Source organism: Sus scrofa, chromosome 1, assembly GCF_000003025.6.
Source record: "Sus scrofa isolate TJ Tabasco breed Duroc chromosome 1, Sscrofa11.1, whole genome shotgun sequence".
NCBI lineage: Eukaryota > Metazoa > Chordata > Mammalia > Artiodactyla > Suidae > Sus > Sus scrofa.
Window position 1 is genome coordinate 198,205,020 of NC_010443.5, and position 24,462 is coordinate 198,229,481.

Genomic DNA, 24,462 nt, shown 5'->3' on the forward strand with positions numbered 1-24,462 from the left:
TTTTTAATGGAAGCTCTTAAACTTAAACGTCCTCACACTTTGTTCCAAATAAATTTAGCTCCAATAGCAAAAGATTCAAAGATCCCTATTCTTAAGGCTATCTCTCCCCTGCTGTCAAATCCCCTTACCTGCTCCTTAGCTACAAGCCAGTGGACTGGTCTGCTTCTCCTTGAGTGACACCTCTGTTTTTTCGGGCATGGCACTGAGTGGTAGCAGTGAACTTTTGTCCTCTCAGCTTGATTCTCCAGTCATGGAAATTCTTTCCTATAAATGAGCCTGGGAGTGGGTAACTGAGGCTCTAGTTTTTGGGCATGTGGTCCCTGGGGTAAAACTTTCACCCTACCAGTGGAAGCTGAGTGAAGAAAGAGAGCTCATCATTAGCTCCTTCTATTTTTTGGAACAGAGCCTCTGCAACATGGAACCGGGGGTAGATAAGAAAAATTAGCAATCTGCCTGTCATGAGGAGCTAGCAGAGCCCTCATCTTGGAATTGGGAAAAGAGGAAGCACTATTTTCTTGGTGGCATCCACCTAGAATTATCAACTTTGATGCTGAATTGGGCAGGAGAGAAATCAAGAGTGACTAAGGGAATGGGTCTTTGCTCAGAAGCCACAGATTCTCAGCACTTTTATCAATATTTATTAAATTGTCTTGAATAAATATTTCTTACTTATGGTATGACCATCAGACATTTTCAATAGACTTTACATTGTTATTGTTTCAATAATTTTCACCAACAAAGTCATTTTGCGGAGTGGGTCCATAGAGCTCCGCAGGTTGCCATTCAAGAATTTGTGTCTATACAGATATTTTGACCTAATTATCTTGTAAGAAATTTGATGCTGATCAATTAAGGAAGAATGTGGGAAATCAGAGTCCCCATGAAAGTCCTGGAGTTCTCAGCTCTTCAAATTCTGGCTTTAACCATTCTTTCATTTGACCATTTGTTTTGAATTATCATCTATGGAAGAAAAAAAAAAGAGCAGTGGGATTTGCATGCTAAAAGTACTATGGATGAATAGAAATTATCATTGCTTTGGAAGAACTTACATAAGAACCTACACAAATATAAGAGATAAGAAAACAAGAAAATAAAATGAAATGGCTCCAGATAAAAAAGTAAGTATACAAGGAGAAGGAGAGTTAAGGTTGGAATCATTTAGAAAATTTTGTAGACATAGAAGAACTGAAGGAATCTTAAAAGATACTGAAACACTGTGGTAATTATAGAGTAAGGCTGATTTCAAACAAGAGTGATTTTACATTGCCAATTAAAAAATAAAGGCCTTTGAGCTACCCAGTTGAGAAAAGATTTCATCAAGCTATCTGACTCCAAACATTTCTGAGAGCTATACACCAGGACTGAGGAAATATGGCAGCTGAGTTTACATATGCCAGAGGCTGCTGTTGAAAGAATGATGCCAAGTCAAGGAGTAAATAATATAGTGCTGGTGGAAAATACTGGATAAAGAAACCATTAAGTCTAAGTAGGTTAGGGAATCAATTGAAGTCAGAATCAAAATTGTGAATGAAGAGAATGGGATGTGATGGTGAGTAACAAGAAAGTACAACAGAAATACTACATAAGATCAGTGGGAGGGAAAAAGAAATATTTTAGGGATGAAAATTTAATGGCCACACTACCCAAAGCAACCTACAGATTCACTGCAATCCCTATCAAATTACCCTTGACACTTTTCACAGAACTAGAAAAATTGTCTAAAAATTTATATGGAACCACAAAAGAACCAAAATTGTCAAAGCTATCCTGAGAAACAAAAACCAAGCAGGAGGCATAACTCTCTGAGACTTCAGGCAATATTACAAAGCCACAGTCATCATGACAGTGTGGACTGGTACCAAAACAGACAGACCAATGGAACAGAATAGAGAACCCAGAAATAAACCCAGACACCTCTGGTCAATTATCTTCAACAAAGGAGGCAAAAATATAAAATGGGGAAAAGACAGTCTTTCCAGCAATTGGTGCTGGGAAAACTGGACAGCCGCAAGTAAATCAATGAAACTGTAACACACCCTCACACCATGCACAAAAATAAACTCAAAATGGCTTAAAGACTTGAATTAAGACAAGACACCATCCAACTACTGGAAGAGAACATAGGCAAAATATTCTGACATCAATCTTACAAATGTTTTCTCAGGTCAATCTCCCAAGGCAACAGAAATAAATGCAAAAACAAGCCAATGGGACATAATCAAACTGACAAGCTTTTGCACAGAAAAGGAAACCATAAAAACACTCCAAAAGACAACTTACAGAATGGGAGAAAATAGTTTCAAATGATGCAACTGACAAGGGATTAATCTCTAAAATACACAAACAGCTTATACAACTCAACAGCAAAAAAGTCAAGAACCCAATGGAAAAATGGGCAAAGACCTGAATAGACATTTCTCCAAGGAAGATATACAGATAGCCAATAAGCATATGAAAAAATGCTCAACATCACTGATTATTAGAGAAATGAAAATCAAAAATACCATGAGGTACTACCTCACGCCAGTCAGAATGGCCATCATTAATAAGTCCACAAATAACAAAATACTGGAGAGGATGTGGAGAAAAGGGAACCTTCCTCCACTGTTGATGGGAATGTAAGTTGGCACAACCACTATGGAAAATAGTATGGAAGTACCCTAGAAAACTATACATAGAACTACCACATGATCCAGCAATCCCACTCCTGGGCATATATCCAGACAAAACTTTCCTTGAAAAAGACACAGGCACCCGCATGTTCATTGCAGCACTATTCACAACAGCCAAGAGCTGGAAACAACCTAAATGTCCATCGACAGGTGATTGGATTAGGAAGATGTGGTATATATGCACAATGGAATACTACTCAGTCATAAAAAGAATGGAATAATGCCTTTTGCAGCATCAGGGATGGAACTAGAGAATCTCATACTGAGTGAAGTTAGAAAGAGAAAGAACAATACCATATGGTATCACTTATATCTGGAATCTAGTGTACAATACAAATGAACCTTTCCACAGAAAAGAAAATCATGGACATGGAGAACAGACTTGTGGTTGCCAAGAGGGAGAGGGAGGGATGGGATTAACTGGTAACTGGAGCTTAATAGATGCAAACTCTTGCCTTTGGAATGGATAAGCATTGAGGTCCTACTGTAAAGCACTGGGAACTATATCTAGTTACTTACGATGTAGCATGATAATGTGAAAAAAAAGGAATATATATGTGTATGTGTGACTGGGTCAATTGCTGTATGGTAGAAAATTGACAGAACACTGTAAACCAGCTATAATGGAAAAAATAAAAATCATTAAATAAAAAAATAATTAAGAAAATCTAGGCATCCCCCAATAATCATTGTCATGTCTTATAAAACAAGCATTATTCTAACTATTTATAAAACAGTAATATAAAAGAATTACTCTAATTTTTTCAAGACGTGTGTTGTGGGAATGGGAAAGAGAATGAACAATGACTCTTCAATAATGACAAAACCAAAGTTTTAACTATGACTGTATGTTAAATGATGATTAAAGCCATTGAAATTAAATTTCTGTAAATTCAGTGGCTGGAAACAAACAACAGGGAAAACAGGATAATTGAGATCTTTCATAATTCTGTTCCTCTTTAACCTCTACTCTGAATTCAGGAGGTTACCAAGAGACAACAAAATGGATATCATTACGGATAGCAAATTATAAGACTGAAAGGTAGACATTGGTTTGCTGACAAAGGGAATGGTTTGCACTAAGAACAGTCGTAGATTACAGAGAAGATGGAAAGATATGGTACCAGAGAGAAGCTTACGTATCAGGTGATTCTCGTCACCTGATGGGATAAAGCACAGGATTCAGATTTAAAGACACAAATTCAGATCTTGGTCCCATTACTACAATCTAGCTCTGTAATTTTGTACTCAATAGTTATTTCTCTGAACTTAATTGGTGCTTGGATTTACCTTACAGAAATTTTGTGAAAATAAAATAAATAAATACATGTTAGTAACATTTCTGAGAGAAAATTCTACTTAAAAAGAATCTTTCTTATTTTGTAGTATTTTCTTCAGGAAAAAAAAATCAACTTCTTTAAGAAGATTCAATTTATTCAGTTTTCCAGTTCATTTTATCATTTTATTTGCCTAAATTATACATATGTCATATGACTAAAAATTCTTGCTTATTAAAAATACTGAATGCACAGGCCCACCACCAAATATTGTGATTGAAGACATTTGAGGTTCAGTTCAGGAATTTGCTTATTAACATCTATAATATAGGAAGCCCAAGGACCACACCTTGAGAAATACTTTAGTGCCTTTATTCATAAATGTGATCACAACTGGATTCATTTGTAGAAATTTAAAGACTACTGAAGCCTGACTCCACATGTGAAGTTTCTTATTTTAGAAGACTGGAGTATGGTTTGGGCATTCTTCTAAAATTTCCCAGGTGAAAGTTGGGACCCACTGATTTTTAGAGGATGCTCCTGGAGTCTGTCGATTTTTTACTTCAAAATTTAATGTAACAGGTTTTCAATAATACTTAACAGCATGCAGAACTAGAATTAAACACTCTTCAAGTCTTTAGTATAATATGGACTATGGAAAATAGAACTCATTCTCACTGCTTTAAGTAAGAAACTTGCCAAGGAAAGCAGCTTTGAATAGTCTTATTTGATTTTCTTTCCTTCCTGTAATCATGTTTCTTATGTTTGCAATTTACTATCTATTTTCTCTCTTCTATTCATATTCTATAGACATGTTGTATCCATTGCTTTCTTTACTGTTCCACATGCGTTATTTAGCATTAATATTCATTAACTTTAACCTCAAAAGACCCCACTGAATTTCCTCTAGTTTCTAAATCTTCCTATTCCATAGTTTTTATAGCCTATTGTGGTAGAAGTGGTAAACTGCATTATTAGTTTATTATTTAAGAAAACAAAATAAAAATAACTTTTCCAAAATACACTTTCTTTTCAGAAGTTATAACCCTCATCCCTCATTGCAAATAGTCAAATGAAATTCCTAAAAGACTAGATTTGTAAAAGCCGATATGAAAAATAGCTACTATAATAAGAATACCTAACCATGTGCAAAGTCAAGAACATATTACATTATTCCAAAAACTTTCCTTCCAGAAAGTTGAACTCCCTTTGAGATTAATAGTTCTTCCTTGCAAATATACACAATTACATAAAATGAGCTATCATTCTCTCATTAATACAACTAATCAACCAAGTGGTTTGTTGGGATCTACCCTGTTAACTTTTAAGATTGCTGGCAAATGACAAAAGCTGACTATCTAAGGTTCAAGGCATCTAGATTCTATCACAAAAGAAATGACCCAGCCATATGAATTTTCACAGAATCTAGTTATTATTATTATTGAAAATTAATTAGTATTAATAGAAACTCATATCCCCCAAGTAAATCATGTATGCATATTTAAACATACATGACACATTAAAATATATCCTCTTAAAAAGAATGATCGCTCTACTAATGAACATATTTTAAAAGACATGGCTCCTGCTTTCTCTAAGTTTTCACTAAGGTCATTTCAACTACTCAGACTAAACTAAATCAAATAGTTTTGAATCGAACTTCTAAATAACTGATGAACCTACTCTTTTGGCTAATTATTACTTTTTATGTATGCAGGTACATTATCAATTAAAAAAATAATTTGCTTCTAAAACACTCAGCTAAAATTTGACCTGATGGTTTCAGTTTCTGTAGATTATTGAATAAATAATCAATTTTGTGCATTTTTGTTTCACAAATTGTCCACAATAAATGCTATGTGTTACTTTTTCAATAGAATGATATAAATGTTCTTTAAAATGATAAAGTAATTTTAGTCTTTAAACTATAAATGACATTGGTAGGAATATTGGCAATAAAGAATCTTACACCTAGTCACAAATAAGGTATCTTTTAAAGATCTATCTACATAAAGTTTTCATTTGGAAGTTATTTTTTGAATTATCTTTCAAGGAACATAAACATGCCCTTTTTTTAAGATTCTGAACATTTATAAAAATAATATATTTTATTAATTCTAAGTTAAATTATAATAATATCTACATAGCCTTTTCACTTATTTTAAACATCAATTTTAATCAGCAATAAATGATGAAAATAAGTTACAAAGATTAATCTAAAGAACAGATTAATGAAGTCATTGCCACTCATTTTTTTTTCTTTTTATGGCCAAACCCACAACATATAGAAGTTCCCAGGCCAGGGACTGAATCTGAGCCACAGCTGCAACCTGTGACACAGCTGTGGTAACACCACATCCTTTAACCCACTTCACTAGGCTAAGGGTTGAACCCGCACCTCTGCAGCAACCTGAGTTGCTGCAGTCAGATTCTTAACACACTGTGTCACAGCAAGAAATCCTCTACCCACCTTTATAAATATGAAATTTTATACTCTAAAATTTCATTTCTGTAATTTATTTACAGATGAGAGACAAAATCTTTAACCAAAAGGAGAGATCTGGATTTAAAAAATACATTAATTTTTTGTCTAACTCTAGAATACACAATTATCATTTGTTTACAAGAAATCAAGATTTTTGCAATATTACACCAACCAATTATGGTGAATCTAGTATTTTTTTTACTGCACGGTACCTGACTTTTGAGTGACCCTACTGAGTGAAGATGGTGAAGTAGATATGTACTTTATGATACAAAATAACAGCCCAGATGGCTTGTTAAATTTAGCTATTAGAAGTTCATGAATTCAATCTTGGACATATTAAGATAATCAGATTATGTAGTTTAATCTTTTTTTTTTTTTTTTTTGTCATTTTAGGGCTGCACCTGTGGTATATGGAGGTTCCCAGGCTAGGTTCCAATCGGAGCTGTAGCTGCCAGCCTATGCCACAGCAACGCTGGATCAGAGCCATGTCTGCAACCTACACCACAGTTCACAGCAATGCCAGACCCGTAACACACCAAGCAAGGCCAGGGATCAAACCTGCGTCCTCATATCCTCATAGATAATAGTCGGGTTCATTAACCACTGAGCCATGACGGGAACTCCTTGTAGTTTAATTTTGATTTCAAAGAAATTCACACTTTTAGACACTTAGGTCTCTCACCTTGATTTCAGCATCCTGATACTTTTCTGAATAGTAACTCTTCGTTGGTGATTATATCATTGATCAGAAGGCTTTAGTAAGTAAAGATATTCAATCTAATAATTTATATTATCTTCTATTTTCTGTTCACTCTATATTGCATTATTTTAATTTGTTTTAAATATACATATAAGTTACTGTTGATATTTTTAAAATATTTGTAATCTACCCACTAACAAATAGTGATCTAACTTGCAATAGATTTATGAACTTTAAGCAATTATTTTGTTACAAATAATATAAGACTATCCTCTCATATATAATTTTTAAATTATTGAATGGTTTATTGCACATTCTCATAAGTATGCATATGGATTCTAATCCATGGGATCATAAAGTAAGGAAAAAGTTAAAAACGAGGAAAACTTTTAGACATACTATAAATCTTTTGAAGGATTCACATTAGACCTCTTGTACAGCAGGAGAATATCAAAAGATTTAGTGGTTCATTTTCTTATGACATACATGATATACATGGTCAATAAATCATCTGAAAATTGAATCCATGTATATGTAAGACCAACATTTGCATAAACATTCTCAGCCAAGGCTCCTCAATTCACTTCAAAAATAATGTTCCTCAATTCACTTTCAAAGTATCAGGAAGGAATAAAAAATGTTCTAATGTAGGTTTAGAGCATATATTTGCTATGTAAAGAAATAGAAATGATTATGATGTATCAATGTTGAATATAAAGAAATATTAATTTTAGTTACAGAATAATCATGTTTACTTGAACAAATGTGATCCTAGTTTTACTGAAAATTAAAGAAAAAAGGTAGAATCTACTTTATTACTGATTATTTTTAATTGTAAGACATAAAGTAAAATAAAATAAAATATGAAAACTAAATGTTTGATCTTTCAAGATGCATTTTATTCCACGTAAGAGAAAATCTACCCTGGACTAAATATAAGAAGAAATTTATTTGCTTATGGAACCAAAGAGTCAAAGAACAGCTTTGCTTCACACTTAATTCTGTGTTAAATATTGTCAGTAGTATCCATTTCATGACTGATTAACTCCATGATGGCAAGAAGGCAGTAGAAATTTTGAGGCTCACATCATCACAGCACTCAGCACACTCAAAGAAAAAGTCTCAAGTTCATTTTCTTTTAAGTATTTTAACATGCCTGAGTCAGTCACTGCTCCTAGGAATTGCTTTCTGAGTGACTTTGGGCTATATTAGGTCCTCCTTCCAGAACAAATCACAGGGACAAAAAAAGATAGGCCATGCTTCTGCACTCTGCAATCAGACAGTGGGGCCAACAAAAATAGTGGGATATGTTTAACTGCCACATAATAAAACCACAAATAAATAATAATAACATGGGTTTTTCTCACAAATTAGCTACCTCATTCCTCTAAAATGAAGTAGCTGTTAAGATTTGTTCATTATTCTTGAAATTCAGAAGTGTCACAGTTATATATGCATCTCTTATCATCATGTTTTTCCTTGTCATTTTGTTTAGTCTTTCTCAGTTTGGGAAATTGTAGTTTATTATTTCATTTGTTATTCCACCTCCATTTGCTCTGTTTTCAGGTTACATATAGCTATCTTCTTTTTATCTTTTTATTTATTGCACTCATCTCTTCATCAGCTCTTTTGAGTTCTGAGATAATTTCTTGAGCAATTTTTTTCTCTTTAATCAAGTACCTGTTATTTTATGGTATGATAATAACTGTTTGGTAACTACTTCATTTAAAAAATTTAAAAGATAAATCCTACGTTATAACCAAAAACAAATTTTATAGGTATCCTCATGTCTCCTTTACTTGGATTCAACATCTTTTTTAAATCTTTTAAAAACCATGAAATAATTATGAGTGTATGCCAGGGTATGTGTGTGGGGTTTTTTTAAATTATTATACAATGAAATTGACTCCTTTCTTTTTGTTGCACAGTTACATTAATTCTAATACTTGGAGATACTCATGCTGCCACCACTGAGAATCCAAAACTTTTCCTGAATTACTCCCCACCCAAACTCCCTCCTTTATAGTCACATCCTTCCCCAATCTCTAATCCTAGCAGTATTCACCTGGTCACCATTCCTACAATTTTGTATTTTCTAGACTGGAACCATGAAGTATATACACTTTTGAGATTGGTGTAGCACTCTAGAGAAAGATATTGAGACTCATACAAATTGTCATGCGTCTAACAATAGTTTGTCTTTTCTATTGTATGGATGTACCACAGTTTACTCATTGATGTGTTGAAGTGAATTTCTTTTGGGGTAAGTTTCTACTGGCAATTTTGTAAAGATTTTCTACCAACATCATGTATGAGTTTTAGTGTGATCAGATGTTTTCATTTTTCTTGAGTAATTTCATAGGAGTAGGATTACTACGTAGTTTGGTAGTTGAAAGAAACTACTGTGTAACTGAAGTATATCGCTTTCTCAAGAACAAAGAAAAGAATTCCATTTGCTCCAAATTGTAATCAGTCTTTATTATTGTCAGTATTTTTTATTTTATCTGTTCTAGAAGGTGTGTAGTAACATCTCATTTTGGTTTTAATTTTCGTTTTCTAATGACCAATGATGTTACACCTTTTCTTGTGTGAATCTGCCATCCTTACACTCTTTGGTGAAACATGTTTTTATCCACTTTTTATTTAAGTATAGTTGTTTTACAATCTTTAACTAGTTTCTGTTATTCAGCAGTGATTCAGTTATATATGTATATATACACATATATATATTCTTTTCATATATTTTCCATTACAGCTTATTAAAAGATAGTGGATATACCACAAATAACAAGTGCTGGAGGGGCTGTGGAGAAAAGGGAACCCTCCTGCACTGTTGGTGGGAATGTAAACTGGTACAACCACTATGGAGAACAGTATGGAGGTACCTTAGAAATCTATACATAGAACTTCCATATGACCCCGCAATCCCACTCTTGGGCATCTATCTGCACAAAACTCTACTTAAAAGAGACATGTGCACCCGCATGTTCATTGCAGCACTATTCACAATAGCCAGGACATGGAAACAACCTAAATGTCCATCGACAGATGATTGGATTCGGAAGAGGTGGTATATATACACAATGGAATACTACTCAGCCATAAAAAAAGAATGACATAATGCCATTTGCAGCAACATGGATGGAACTAGAGAATCTCATACTGAGTGAAATGAGCCAGAAAGAGAAAGACAAATACCATATGATATCACTTATAACTGGAATCTAATATCCAGCACAAATGAACATCTCCTCAGAAAAGAAAATCATGGACTTGGAGAAGAGACTTGTGGCTGCCTGATGGGAGGGGGAGGGAGTGGGAGGGATCGGGAGCTTGGGCTTATCAGACACAACCTAGAATAGATTTACAAGGAGATCCCGCTGAATAGCATTGAGAACTATGTCTAGATACTCATGTTGCAACAGAAGAAAGGGTGGGGGAAAAAAAATCTAATTGTAATGTATACATGTAAGGATAACCTGACCCCCTTGCTGTACAGTGGGAAAATTAAAAAAAATATTAAAAAAAATTTTTAAAATAAAATATAGTGGATATAGTTCCCTATATTATACAGTTGGACCTTGTTGTTTGTCTATTTTGTATGAAGTACTTTGTATCTGCTAATCCCAAATTCCTAATTCTTCCCTACCCCCTCTCCTTTCCCTTTGGTCATCATAAATTTGTTTTCATGTCTGTGAGTCTGTTTCTGTTTTGTAAATAAGTTCATTTGTATCACATTTTAGATTCCACATATAAGTGATACCATATGATATTTCTCTTTCTCTGATTTACCTCACTTAATATGATAAAATTTAGGTCCATCAATGTTGCTGTAGATGTCATTCAGTCTTTTCTAAGACTGAGTAGTATTCTATCATGTACATATACCACTTCTTTATCCATTCATCTGTTGATGGACATTTAGGTTGCTTCCATGTCTTGGCTATTGTAAATAATGCTGTAATGAACACTGGGGTGCACATATCTTTTCGAATTGCAATTTTCTCTTATATGTGCCCACAAGAAGGATTATGGGTCATATGGAAAATATATTTGTATCTTTTTAAGAAGCCTCCATACTATTTTCCATAATGGCTGCACCAATTTATATTCCCACCAAGAGTGTAAGAGGTTTCCTTTTTCTCCACACCCTATCCAGCATTTATTATTTGTAGCCATTTTAATGACGGCCACTCTGACTGACGTGAGGTGATACTTCACTATAGTTTTGACTTGCCTGTCTCTAATAATTAGCAATGTTGAGGATCTTTTCATGTGCCTATTGGTGTTCAGTAAGTCTTCTTCGTGGGAAGGTCTCCTTAGGTATTCTGCACAGTTTTCAATGGTATTGTTTGTTTTATTTTGTTCTCAAGTTGTATTAGCTGTTTGTATATTTTGGAGATTAAGCCCTTATCGATCTCATTGTTTGCAAATATTTTCTCCCATTCTGTAGTTCATCTTTCATTTTGTTTATGGTTTTCTTTGCTGTGCAAAAGCTTACAGGTTTGATTTGGTCCCATTTATTTCTATTGCCTTGGGAGACTGACATAAGAAAACATTGCTATGGAGTTCCCTCTGTGGCACAGTGGGTTAAGAACCTGAATGTAGCAGCTGTGGAGGTGTCAGCTTTATCCCTGCCCAGTGCCGTGGGTTAAAGGATTTAGTGTTGCTGCAGCTGTGCCATAGGTTGCAGCTGCAGCTCAGATTCAGTCCCTGGCCTGGAACTTCCATAAACCACAGGTATGGACATAAAAATTTTTTAAAATTAATTTGAAAAAAAGATAACATTGCTACACTTCATATCAGAGACTATTTTGTCCATGTTCTCTTCTAGGAGCTGTATGGTGTCCTGTCATATCTAAATCTTTTGGCTATTTTGAATTTATTTTTCCATATGGTATAACGGAGTATTTTAACTTTACTGATTCACTTGCAGTTGTCTAGCTTTCCCAACATCAACTGCTGAAGAGACTATCTTTTCTCCATTGTATGTTCTTGCCTCATTTGTTGAAGATTGACTGGAGGTGACGGGTTTATTTCTGGGCTATATTCCATGTCTGTTTCTGTGACCATAACACACTGTTTTGATTACTATAGCTTTGTAGAACTGCCTGAAGTCTGGGAGACTTGTTTGTTTGTTTGTTTGGCTGTGCCTGTGGTATGTGGAAGTTCCTGAGCCAGGGGTCGAACATGCACCACAGCAGCAACCCAAACTACTGCAGTGACAATCCTGGATCCTTCACCCACAGCAAGGGAACTCCTGGGAAACTTTTAATTATATGTTTTCTTATTGTTGAGATTTGAGAGTTATTTATACAGTCTAAAATTCTAGTCCTTTGTTGAATTTGTAAATATAAGTCTCTAGCTTGTCTTTTTATTCTCCTAATAGTGTCTTTCATAGAGCAAAAGCTTTTAATTTTGATGATATCCAATTCTCTTTTTTTTATTTTATGGATTATGCTTCTGGTGTCATGCCTAAAGGCTCTGACAAACGGGTTTTCTCCCATATTTCCTTCTAAATGTTTTATAGTGTTATATTTTACATTTCTATCTATAATCCATTTTGAGTAAGCTTATATACAAAGTGAGATGTTTAGGTTCAGGTTCTTTTTAGTTTTCCTTTCATTTTTTATTTTACATATAGATGACCAATTGTTTCAACACCATCTCTCTTTCTTCCATTGAATTTCTTATGCAACACTGTAGAAGATCAAATGGCCACATACATGAGAGTATATGTCTAAACTCCATTCTTTTCTACTGATCTGTGTGCCTGTACATTTATCAAAACCACACTCCTAGTTGTTACCATTGTATGGTAATTATTAAAATGAAGTAGTGTGATTCTTCCAAAGTTCCTATTTTTTAAAACTGTTCTACCTATTCTCATTTTTTTGCCCTTCCATATACTTTTCAGAATGACTTTGTCTACATCTGAAAAATATCCGCTGTTTTTTTTATTGATATTTAATTAAATCTATAGATCAATTGGGAGAGAATTAACATCTTTTTTATGTTGATTCTTCAATTTCGGAAAATGTCTTTCCATTTCTTGAGGTTCTCTATTATATCTTTTATCAGCATTCTGTAGTCTTTAGCAGTGATTTCCTGAAAATTTTATTAAATTTGTACTTTATTTCATTTTTGTTGGAGTTATTATAAATGTATTGTATTTTAATTATTTTTTAGATATTTATTGCTATTAGAGAATTATGATTGTGTGTTGACCTGTATCCTATAACTTTGCTAAACTCATTTATTAGTTCTTAGAATTTTGAAGTTTATGTTTGTTAGCTTTAGATTCCTTGGGATTTTATATAAACATTTTGTTGTCTTCAAACAGGTAATATGTGTGCCTTTAAAAATATTTTTTTTCTTCACTTATTGACAGCTAAAACTTCCAGTAAAGGAGTGGTGAGAATGGATATTCTTGCCTTATTTCCAGTGTTAGAAGAAAAACCTCATATATATGTTTTTTGGTTGTTGTTTTCTTTTCATAGCTGCACCTGTGTCATCTGAAAGTTCCTGGGGCTAGGGGTTGAATCAGAGCTGTACCTTCAGGCCTACAACACAGCCACAGCAACACTGTATCTGAGCCACAAGTGCGATCTGTGCCACAACTTGCAGCAACACCTGATCCTTAACCCACTGTGTGAAGCCACAGATCAAACCAGTGTCCTCACAGAGACAATGTTGAGTCCTTAACCTACTGAGTCACAGTGGGAACTCCTATATGTTTTAAACAGTTTTGTTTCCCCCACTTTCCTTTAGATTCATTTACCTTGAAGTTGTTCATGGAGTGACAACTGTGCTGACTTTTCCCATGAATCTCCTTCCTTTAAAAAACTGAATGAATTTATCTGTTTGTTATCATTAGACAGCAAGATTACTACCAGAGTATGTAGACCAAGTTAAAAACTTAGTATCAGACAAATGCTGGAAGGGAAAATATATGATTTTCTGTGGAAATTGTACTGCTGTTTACTGCTATGGCACACAAAAATCAGCAAAGGTCAGCCCCAATTACCTGAGTTGATTAAAATACATGAATACTAACTGTTTGATCCCAGTAATCAAAGCAAAACATCTGCTGGGAAGACACCAGGAAGAACTAAGCCAAATTTGACACATATCTACTTATTATAAGACTACATTGGAGGACTTCCCCTCATGGCGCAATGGTTAACGAATCTGACTAGGAACCATGAGGTTGCAGGTTCGATCCCTGACCTTGCTCAGTGGGTTAAGGATCTGGCATTGCCGTGAGCTGTGGTGTGGGTTGCAGATGTGGCTCGGATCCCATGTTGCTGTGGCTCTAGCGTAGGCCAGTGGCTATAGGTCCGATTAGACCCCTAGCCTGGGAACCTCCACATGCTTTGGGAGCAGCCCTAGAGAAGACCAAAAAAAAAAAAAAAAAAAAAAAAAAAAAAAGACTACATTGGAATGGATATGAAAAACCACATCTGGGAGATAATTCTTCTGATATCTGATCATATAAAGAAATTGAAAGAAAGGGAAAACCACTTTATTTTGTATAAGTATTTAGATTAGGCATATACCATTAATGATCCAGTGGAAGTAAAATAGATTTTCCTCATTGAAGACTTTTTATATTCAGAAGGAAAAAAAAACAAGTATAACTTCTACACACAGAGAGACTTATTTTTCCTTTCCATTTGATTGCACACAAACATTTAAATTTTTTACAAGCTCAAGAAAGGAAGTTGGCTGAAAATTAGACTCCAACTGAAAATTCCTACAAATCATTGCTTAGCAGTTTTAGAAGATCACTATATAATTTATAGTTGGACAAGGCCATAGGATAATTATTACTTTGGGTTATTTTTCTTCAATGGTCATCTCATCATTAGTAAATTAATTTTTATATAGTCTTCAATAGAAATGAAAGTAACATACTACTGAGAAAAAATTTAGTATCTCTCCTGAACCATATTTATAATTATATATATTTAATTATATTTATATAACTCATAATATAATTTTTAAATGTATTTCTTGAAAAAAATGGCAATTGATTGTTATACTGTGTGTTAGGTACATAAAGTATTATATTCCCTTTACTTTTGTGTATATTTGTTAATTTTTAAAATAAATTGAAAACATAATTTTCATGAAATCTCAAGATCCTCATAAAATCTTTCTACCAATACCATATGTGTAGACTTCTTAAAATTCTAATGTTTGCATAAGTGATATTATAAAATGTTACCCCAAAAAATAAATCACATAGAAACAAGATTGAAACTGAGACTTTTGCATATAGTCTGAAAGAAAAAGAGACAGAAAAGGGACAAATGTAAAAGCACCCAACAGAAGAATAAATAAAAATACAACTAGAATAATTGGTATAAATGAAAAGTAGTATTAAAATGGTGAGTCAAATTTTTTTAAATGAGCAATATTTATAATATTTTAAAGTCAGATGTTTTATTTATCTATGTTAGTCACTTTTTAAAACTGCTTTGCAAATGGAGAGTAGGGACTAAATTAATTGACACAAAACAATTACAGTCTATTTTCCATTCATAAAAAGAGCTAATTACTGAACAATTTATCAATGGTACTGTTAAATTTCACTCTCAACCAACTGCTCTTTTTGGCATAATTCACTGTAATGAAGAATTTGTTTGGAAGGGGAAATATACCATATTAATGGGTGATCAGCCTCCAAATAACCAATCTAATAGATACTATAGATCACTGTCTATGCTTAGAGTCACTGTCCAACAATAATAGCATGTATTGAATACTTGTTCTAAGCCAGGATCTGTTCTACATGACCAGTACTGGAATTCCACAAAACTACAAATTAAGTAATACCCTTATTCTTTATTAAATTAATTAGGAAACCAAGGTTTAGATACTTTGCCATGTAGTTTTAGAAGCTTACCCATATTTAAATATGGAATTCAAAGGACAGAAGACTGACAAAGGAAATGTAATGATATGTTAACACTTATTGGTAAAAATACCAACATTTTCTCATTCCTAAATTATGCTGTAATCTTTGAAAGCATCACAGTAAAAAGCAAAACCCCAAGGAAGTTATTAAAAATTTAGTACTCTCTGCTGATGTGGGAGTATAGATTCCACTTTCTGAAGGGATTATTATAGATATGCCTAAAATAAAGTGCAAATATCATGCAGAGTGGGATGGATATCTCACTTGGGTTTCCTTAAAACTTATTACCTCTAAATCTTAAATAAAAGAGTAAATGTGTATTCAAGCAAATGAACAACTGTAAGGGAACAACTTAATGCAAGATAGCAGAATTCTGAAGCTAAATTAGTTGGATATGGAAAAACAAACAGTGAGATGAGTGTGAGGTAATAGAAAGATAAGCATAAAAGAATGGGAGTTTGAGGTTAACAGATGCAAACTACTACATTTAGAACAGATAAGCAACAAGGTCCTACTGTATAGTCAGGGAGCTATGTCCAACCTCTTAGATCTTGGGCATAGACCATGATGGAAGATAATATAAGAAAGAGAATGTGTGTGTGTGTGTGTGTGTGTGTGTGTGTGTGTGTGTGTGTGTGTGAGTGACTGGGTCACTTTGCTGCTATACAGCAGAAATTGGCACATTGTAAATCAATTATACTTTAATAAAAAAAGATATTAAATTTCTTTTTAAAAGCGTGAGTTGCCAATTCAGGAGAAAAAAAAGAAAGGAGGAGAGATAACAGAGCAAAAAAGGACAGTCTTCTTTAGTACAGGATTTATCTGGAAAATGCTGAGGTATTTTATTCTACAGGAAATAGATTCTTTCCACTTAAATTTATATTTTAAATGTAAGAATAGATACTTTCTAATTTTTATCTACTCCAAAACCTGCCTTCATTTAAGACTTGCTTTGATGTAAAAATTCTACATGCTAAGTTCCATCAAGCAGCTCAGAGAACACCATATTTGGTATTTTTTTAAGCACATTTCTTTTGAAAATTTAATTTGGGGAATAATTTCAAAGATAAAAATTAATGATACATGTCAATGACCTAAGAATGGTAAAAAGATATTATGTGAACTTTATAATCTCCTTTTCTATCACATACTTAGCACCAGAACCAACCTGAGACCAAGACAAGACGAGACCTGGCCCTGAGCCTGGAGCTTAGAGGAAGTAAGTCTAATGTTCCTCATTTCCCCAGTTGAATTTTCTTCTCTCCATGGAAGAAGGGTCAAGAGGACTTGCTAACTAGAAGCCCACATCATCCAGCTCTAGCTGAGATTTCCTGAATCTCATAGCCTGTACAAAAATGGCATAGAAATCCCATCCAAGAGCTAAGTGAGCGCATCCTTGTTACTGTTTTTCTAAATAGAACTAGAGTTGGTGAGGGCAAGATAAGGTTCCCTAAATGACCCCTTGATGTGTAAGAGGACCAAGTATAGCAAAAAAAAAAAAAAAAAAAAAAAAAAAAAAAAAAAAAAAACAACAAAAAAAAACAGCAAGGTGGGGTATAGAGCAGAGGTTGTGCTACTCAGTACTAGTTGGAATTTTTTTTTTTTTTTGGTCTATTTAGGGCCACACATGCAGCATATGGAAATTCCTAGGCTAGGCATAAAGTTAAAGCTGCAGCTGCTGGCCTACACCACAGCCACAGCAATGCCAGATCTGAGCTTCATCTGCAACCTATACGACAGCTCAAGGCAAAGCTGGATCCTTAACCCACTGAGCAAGTCCAAGATTCAAACCCACATCCTCATGGATATTATTTGGGCTCATTACCGTTAAGCCACCATGGGAATTCCTGGTTGGAATTTAAAGGTGTTCAAAACTCCTAAATTTGAATCACATCATTCCAGGAAGTGCTGAAGTGGATATTATGTGCCTGGCAAGCACAGTCATAGTCACTTCATAAAGATAATAATGAAATTAATTAAAATAAAGAATAACTAACTACTGGCCCCTGTTTTAGTCAGAATGGACAGTAAAAACAGCCTCCAAATCTCAGAGGCTTATTAATACAATTAAAATTGTGTGACTGTTTTTTCATGCATGGAGCAAGTCCAACATGTATCACCAGAGCAGCTGGTCCGTATCATTCATAGAACCCAAGAAAACAGTACAAAGGGAGGCTCATATACTTTAGATGTGAATGCTAAAATATATATATCAAGGTAATAAACTGCTGACTATGTTTTCCTATTTAACAAATAAACCTTCATAACAAGAAGATTAAAAATTATAAGTAAGTGTATGGCTTTATTTGATGAAGCTGGAATAAATTCCTAAGAATAAATTTATCATTGCTCTCTTTTGGGGGTTGTGCTGATAAGTCTGTAATGTTTGTATAATACAATAAAATATAAATATAATAAAGTCATATATGTATTACATAAAACTGTTTTCATTTTAGCAGAGTCATTTTGATATTAAAATCAAGATTATCACATAATTTGACACTTTTACTTAATTAGATAAAATGTTTGCACAATTATCAATATTAATGCCTTAGTTAATTTCAATTTAAAGAAAATTTACCTAGCAGAGTCATCAGCAACTTGAAATATTAAAAAGTTTAAAGCAATTTCAGAATAAAGAATTTTAGGAGGAATCAAGATAGTGGAATAGAAGAATATGGAGGGCACCTCTTCTGACAAATATACGTATACACATTTTATACATCAAAAATACATCTATGTGAGGAACAATTCTCACAGAATATCTAAGGAGTACTGGTAGAAGATCTCAGATACCTAAAAGGACATCATCTTATGTAAGTGGGTAAGATGAAAAAAAAGAAAAGGAAAAAAAAAAAAAAAAAAGAAGTGGGATGGGACTGTGCCCCTGGGAGGGAACTATGAAAGAGAAAAGGCTACCACACTCTGAGAAGTCCTGTTACTGTTGGATAGATAAGCTAGGACAGAAAGGGAGCGTCAGAGAACTGTAGGAAAAGCAGCAACTGTTAGCAGCAGGCTGAAGAGAGAAACTTGCACAGATGGCCCATGCCCCCGCCCTGCACTCCCTAACCTGAGACATGTGTCCACTGATGTATGTGGAGGCTGGGTGCTGAAACTTCGGCTTTAGAGGACAGACTCAGGGAGAGGACTAGAGTTGGCTGTCCAGCAACAGCCTGAAGGAGCTGCTGTATGGTTTGCCACAAACAGCAGGTACATGGATGAAGTCCAGGCCTGCTATAGAAATGCCATTGTTAATGCCATTTATATTATAATATGTCTTGGTATAGGTCTGTTTGGGTTCATCTTGTTTGAGACCCTTTGTACTTCCTGCACCTTGATTTCTGTTTTCTTCTTTAGGTTTGGGTAGATTTATATAATCAATTAGGTCTCATATTGATGTCATTTTTTTTAAATTTGCTTGCTATCTTCTGTTCTTATTGGGTGATTTCTATTATTCTGTCTTTCAGATCATTAATTCTTCTTTCTGTATTATTCATTTTGCTATTTATTGCCTTTAGTTCAGCTTTCATCTTGGCAAATGAGTTTTCTAGTTTTTCTTGGCTCCTCATTATAACTTCTAGTTCCCTTTTACAGTAATCTACAGTCTTATTTCTACCAGTAGCCTTTCTTAATCTATTCAGTATTTTCATTATCTCCTTTTTGAACTCAGTGTCTATTAGACTAGGAGTTCAGTTTCATTGTTCTTCCAGGGGAATTCTCTTAATCTTATAATTGGGAGTAGTTCCTCTACTTCTTCATTTTACTTATATTTCTCTTATACTATGAGTTTAGGAGAAACAATTATCTACTCTAGTTTTGGAGGGCTAGTTTTATGTGGAAGCATCTGTGTATAACTTGCATGGGTTTAATATATTTGGTGTTAGGACTGTTTTTTAATATGTATGACTGTTGCCTCTTTCCTCTGTGTGTGCTGGCTATTATCCCCTTGACAAGAAATGCGACTGGTGTTCTGGTGACCAGAGCCTGTACTGGATGTTGAAAAGGCCTCTTCTTTGTTCTGTGGTTGTCACAGCCAATAGCAGGGGAAGGATATGCTCCTTAGATGTTGGAGTAGACACCCCCAACAACAGACAGGTATGTTTCTGAGACACACAGTGAAGTAAGCAGGATTGGAGTGCTCTTACTGTGAGAAGAACCACTGAGTGTTCTTCTGCCAGAGCCATCTACTGTGGCATGCACTCTGTAGTGTAACTTGTTACCGATTGTGCAGGCTTACAAAATGCGCTGTTGTTGGCACTGCCTTCAGCCCTGCCTCACCCCTAGGAATGCTGTAAATCAGCCCTGGTGTCCCTAATACATTGTTTTCACAAAGCCACCAGTGCATATCCATAGGCGCAAATCCACTGAAGTTGGGTAGAAAGGCTGTAGTAGTCTTGTACCTAGACCTGCCATGGGAGCTATGGATGCATCCCAGACCTTGGTCCAGCCCATCCTTTGCATGCGTTTATCCACAAATCCCACAGCTGCTAAGGCCAGACCCATCCCAGCCATGGATGTACCCATTGTCTTCTTCTATGGCCCACAGGCACTGAATTTACAAAGCTGGAGACAGTGGTATAAATCTGCAGATCACACAGCTGCAGAGGGAGTGCTCAGATTTCAGCCCTGCTTCCTAAGTCCCAGGGTCCCTGGGTGCTTGTGTATTACCAGAGCTCATAAAAGTGACACTGAGACAGCTGAGTTAATAATAAATAGAGAATTATAAAAGCAGCAAGAGAAAAACAAAGAGTTAACTACAAGGGAATCCCTTAATCAGCTGATTTCTCTACAGAAATGCTGCAGGCCTGAAGGGAATGCCAAGATATAGTCAAAGTCCTAAAAGGGTAAATCAGCAACTTAAGATACTCTACACTGCAATATTAATATTTATAATATAATAGAAGGCAAGATAAAGAATTTCTCAGATAAGCAAAAATTAAAATAATATATCAATACTAAATCTATCCTAAAAAAATGCTGAAAGATCTTCTCTAAATAGAAAGGAAGGAAAAATCTATAGGAAAGAGAAAATCACAACAGAAAATTAAATCACTTAAATAAGACAGTATACAGATTTTTAAAAATAAAAAATAGCATGAAAGCAATGAAACCACAATGAATAGCAAGCAGATGAATATGAAGATGTAAAAGACACCAACATCCTAAAATGTGAGGGAGAATGTAGTTTTTTTTTTTTTAATGTAGATATTTTTAGAATGTAAATTGTTTTTAGAGTGTAGTTTTTTCTTTTAGAATGTGTTTAGACCTATTATCAGTCTAAAACAAGGGGATATAGAGAGGGGTTACCATACCTGTAAAACAGAAACCACAAATCAAAAACATAAAACAGATTAACAAAAACCAAAAGGAAGAGAACACAGGAATAATGCAAAAGAAAATCATTGAACCACAAAAGGAAAAAGTAACAAAGACAAAATAAAAAATCAACTGTAAAACAAGGTTTAAGACAGCAATAAATACATATTTATCAACAATTACCTTAAATATCAATGGAAAAAATTATCCAATCAAAAGACATAGCAGGTAGACTGGATAAAAATCAATAGCCTACAATATTCTGCCTACAAGAGATCAACTTTAGGGCAAAGTACACAATAGTTTGAAAGTGAGGGGATAGAAAAAGATATTTTATACAAATGGAAAGGGCAAGAAAACATGGATAACAATATTCTTATCAGAGAAATACAGACCCAATCAAATGCCATAATGAAATACAAAGAAGGACAGTGCATACTGATAAAAAGATCAGTAAAGGAACAGAAAATCACACTCTTAAATACACATACACCCAAAATAGGAGCACACAAATATATAAAACTAAAAGACATAAAGGGAGAAATTGATGAGAATATCATAGTATGAGATGCTAATACCTGTGCCACATCAATAGATCTTCCAGACAGAAAATCAGTAAGGTAATAGAGACCCTAAATGCTACAATAGAATAGTTAGACTTAATTGATACTTTCAGGACACTACAGTACACATTCTTTTCAAGTGCACATGGAGCATTCTCTAGGATTAACTACAGACTAGGACACAAAACAAGTTACAACAAATTTGAATATAGAAATTATGTCAAACATCTTTTCTGACCACAAAGGTATGAAACTGGAAATAAACCACGGGGTGGGGGGGAAGCGGAAAAAAAAATGATTGAAAGGAGACTAAAACAACAACAACAAAAAAACCAATGGACAATGATTAAATCAAAGAGGAAAATTAAAAATACCTAAGACAAAGGACAATGAAAACACAAATACACAAAATTTATGGGATGCAGCAAAGGCGGTTCTAAGTGGTAAATTCATACTGACATAGGCCTTCCTCAAAAAACAGAAATAATCTCAAATGAAGACCCTAACTGACCACATAAAAGAATTAGAAAAATGAAAAACAAACAAAACCTAAAGTCAGCAAGGAAGGAAATAATAGCGGTTAGAGAGGAAATAAACAAAATATTTAAAGAACAACAGGAAAAAAATCAATAAAACCAAGAGCTGGTTATTTGAAAAGGTAAATAAAACTGACAGACCACTGGCCAGACTCACCAAGAAAAGAAAGAGATCCCAAATAAACAAATAAGAAATGAAAAATTAGACATCTAAACTGACACAGCAGAATACAAAAAAACACAAGAGAATACTAAGAATTATATTCCAATAAGTTCTGTAATCTAGATGAAATGAAACAGTTTCTAGAAATATACAGCTCATTGAAAATGATTCAAGAAGAAATTGATAAGCTGAAACAACCAATCACTAGAAGTGAACTAGAATCTGTAATTTTAAAACTTCCTGTAAATAAAAGTCCAGGACCATAGAGCTTCACAGGCAAATTCTACCAAACATAGAAAGAACAACTTATACTGATCCTTCTTAAACTTTTCCAAAAGATTGAAGATGAGGTAACACTCCCAAAATCATTCTGTGAAGCCACCTTCATCCTGATACCAAAACCAAAGACACTATCAAAAAAAGAAAATTATAGAACATTATCTTTGGTGAATACAGCTGCAAAAATTTTCAACAAAATATTAGCAAATTGAATCCAACAAAACATTAAATAAAAAGATCATACACTATAATAAATACACATATCAATATAATACACTATATCAAAAAAAACCACATGATCATCACAATAGGTGCAGAAAAAAATTTGATAAATTTCAACATCAACGTATAATAAAAATTCTTACCAAAGTAGGTAGAGAGGGCACAAATCTCAACATAATAAAAGCCATTTAGAACAAACACACAGCCAATATAATATTCAACAATGAAAAGCTGAAATCCTTCCTGACAAATCTGGAACAAGACAAGGATGCCCATTCTCATCACTTCTATACAACATAGTATTGGAAGTCCTAGACACAGTAATCAGAGAAGAAAAAGAAATACAATTTATCCAAATTGGAAGACAGAAGGTAAAAGTGTCATTATATGCATATTACATGATACTACATACAGAAAATCCTAAAGAGTCCACATGGAAAAAAAATACTAGAAATGATAAACAAATTCAGCAAGGTAGAAGGATACAAGATTGACTTACAGATATAGGATTCATTTCTTTATTATTAATGAAATAACAGAAATGGAATGTAAAAAAAAAAACCCAAACTCTTAAAATTGCATCAAAAAAACACAAAGTACTTAGGAATAAACCTGATCAAGATGGTGAAATATTTATATGCTGAGAACTATAAAACATTAATAAAAGAAACTGAACATGAATCAAAGAAATGGAAAGATATCCCAAGTTCCTGCATTGAAAGAATTAATATTGTGAAAATGGCCATACTACCCAAAGTGACCTACAGATTTAATGCAATCCCTATCAAACTACCCATGACATTTTTCACAGAACTAGAACAAATAATCTTTAAAGTTCTGAGAATGGTCAAAACAATCCTGAGGAAAATGAACAAAGTAGGAGGCATAAGCCCAGACTTCAGATAACACTATAAAACTGCAGTAATCAGAACAGTGTGATATTGGCACAAAAAAAGACATATGGATCAATGGAACAGGATAGAGAGTCCAGAAATAAACCCAGACATCTACAGTCAATTAATCTTTGACCAAAAAAGGCAAGAATATACAATGTAGAAATAATAGTCTCTTTAGCAACTGGTGCAGGGAATGTTGGACAGCCATATGTACATCAATAAAGTTAGAACACATGCTCACACCATATAAAAAAATGAATTCAAAATGGCTTAAAGATTAAATACAAGACATGACACAATCAAACTCCTAGCAGAGAACATAGGCAAAACTTATGTTTTCTTAGGTTAGTCTCCTAAAGCTATAGATATAAAAGGAAAAATGTACAAATGAGACCTAGTCAAACTTACAAGGTTTTCCACAGCAAAG

The 24,462-nt window shown here is 34.0% G+C and overlaps 1 long non-coding RNA gene across 1 annotated transcript in view; it reads right to left on the reverse strand.

Annotated features, from left to right (window-relative positions):
- Positions 622–24,462, reverse strand: part of LOC110257022 — a 45,124-nt gene continuing 21,283 nt past the window's right edge. The window contains exon 3 of the long non-coding RNA XR_002339175.1: positions 622–960. This is a non-coding gene — a long non-coding RNA (uncharacterized LOC110257022). The remainder of the gene's footprint in view (positions 961–24,462) is intronic.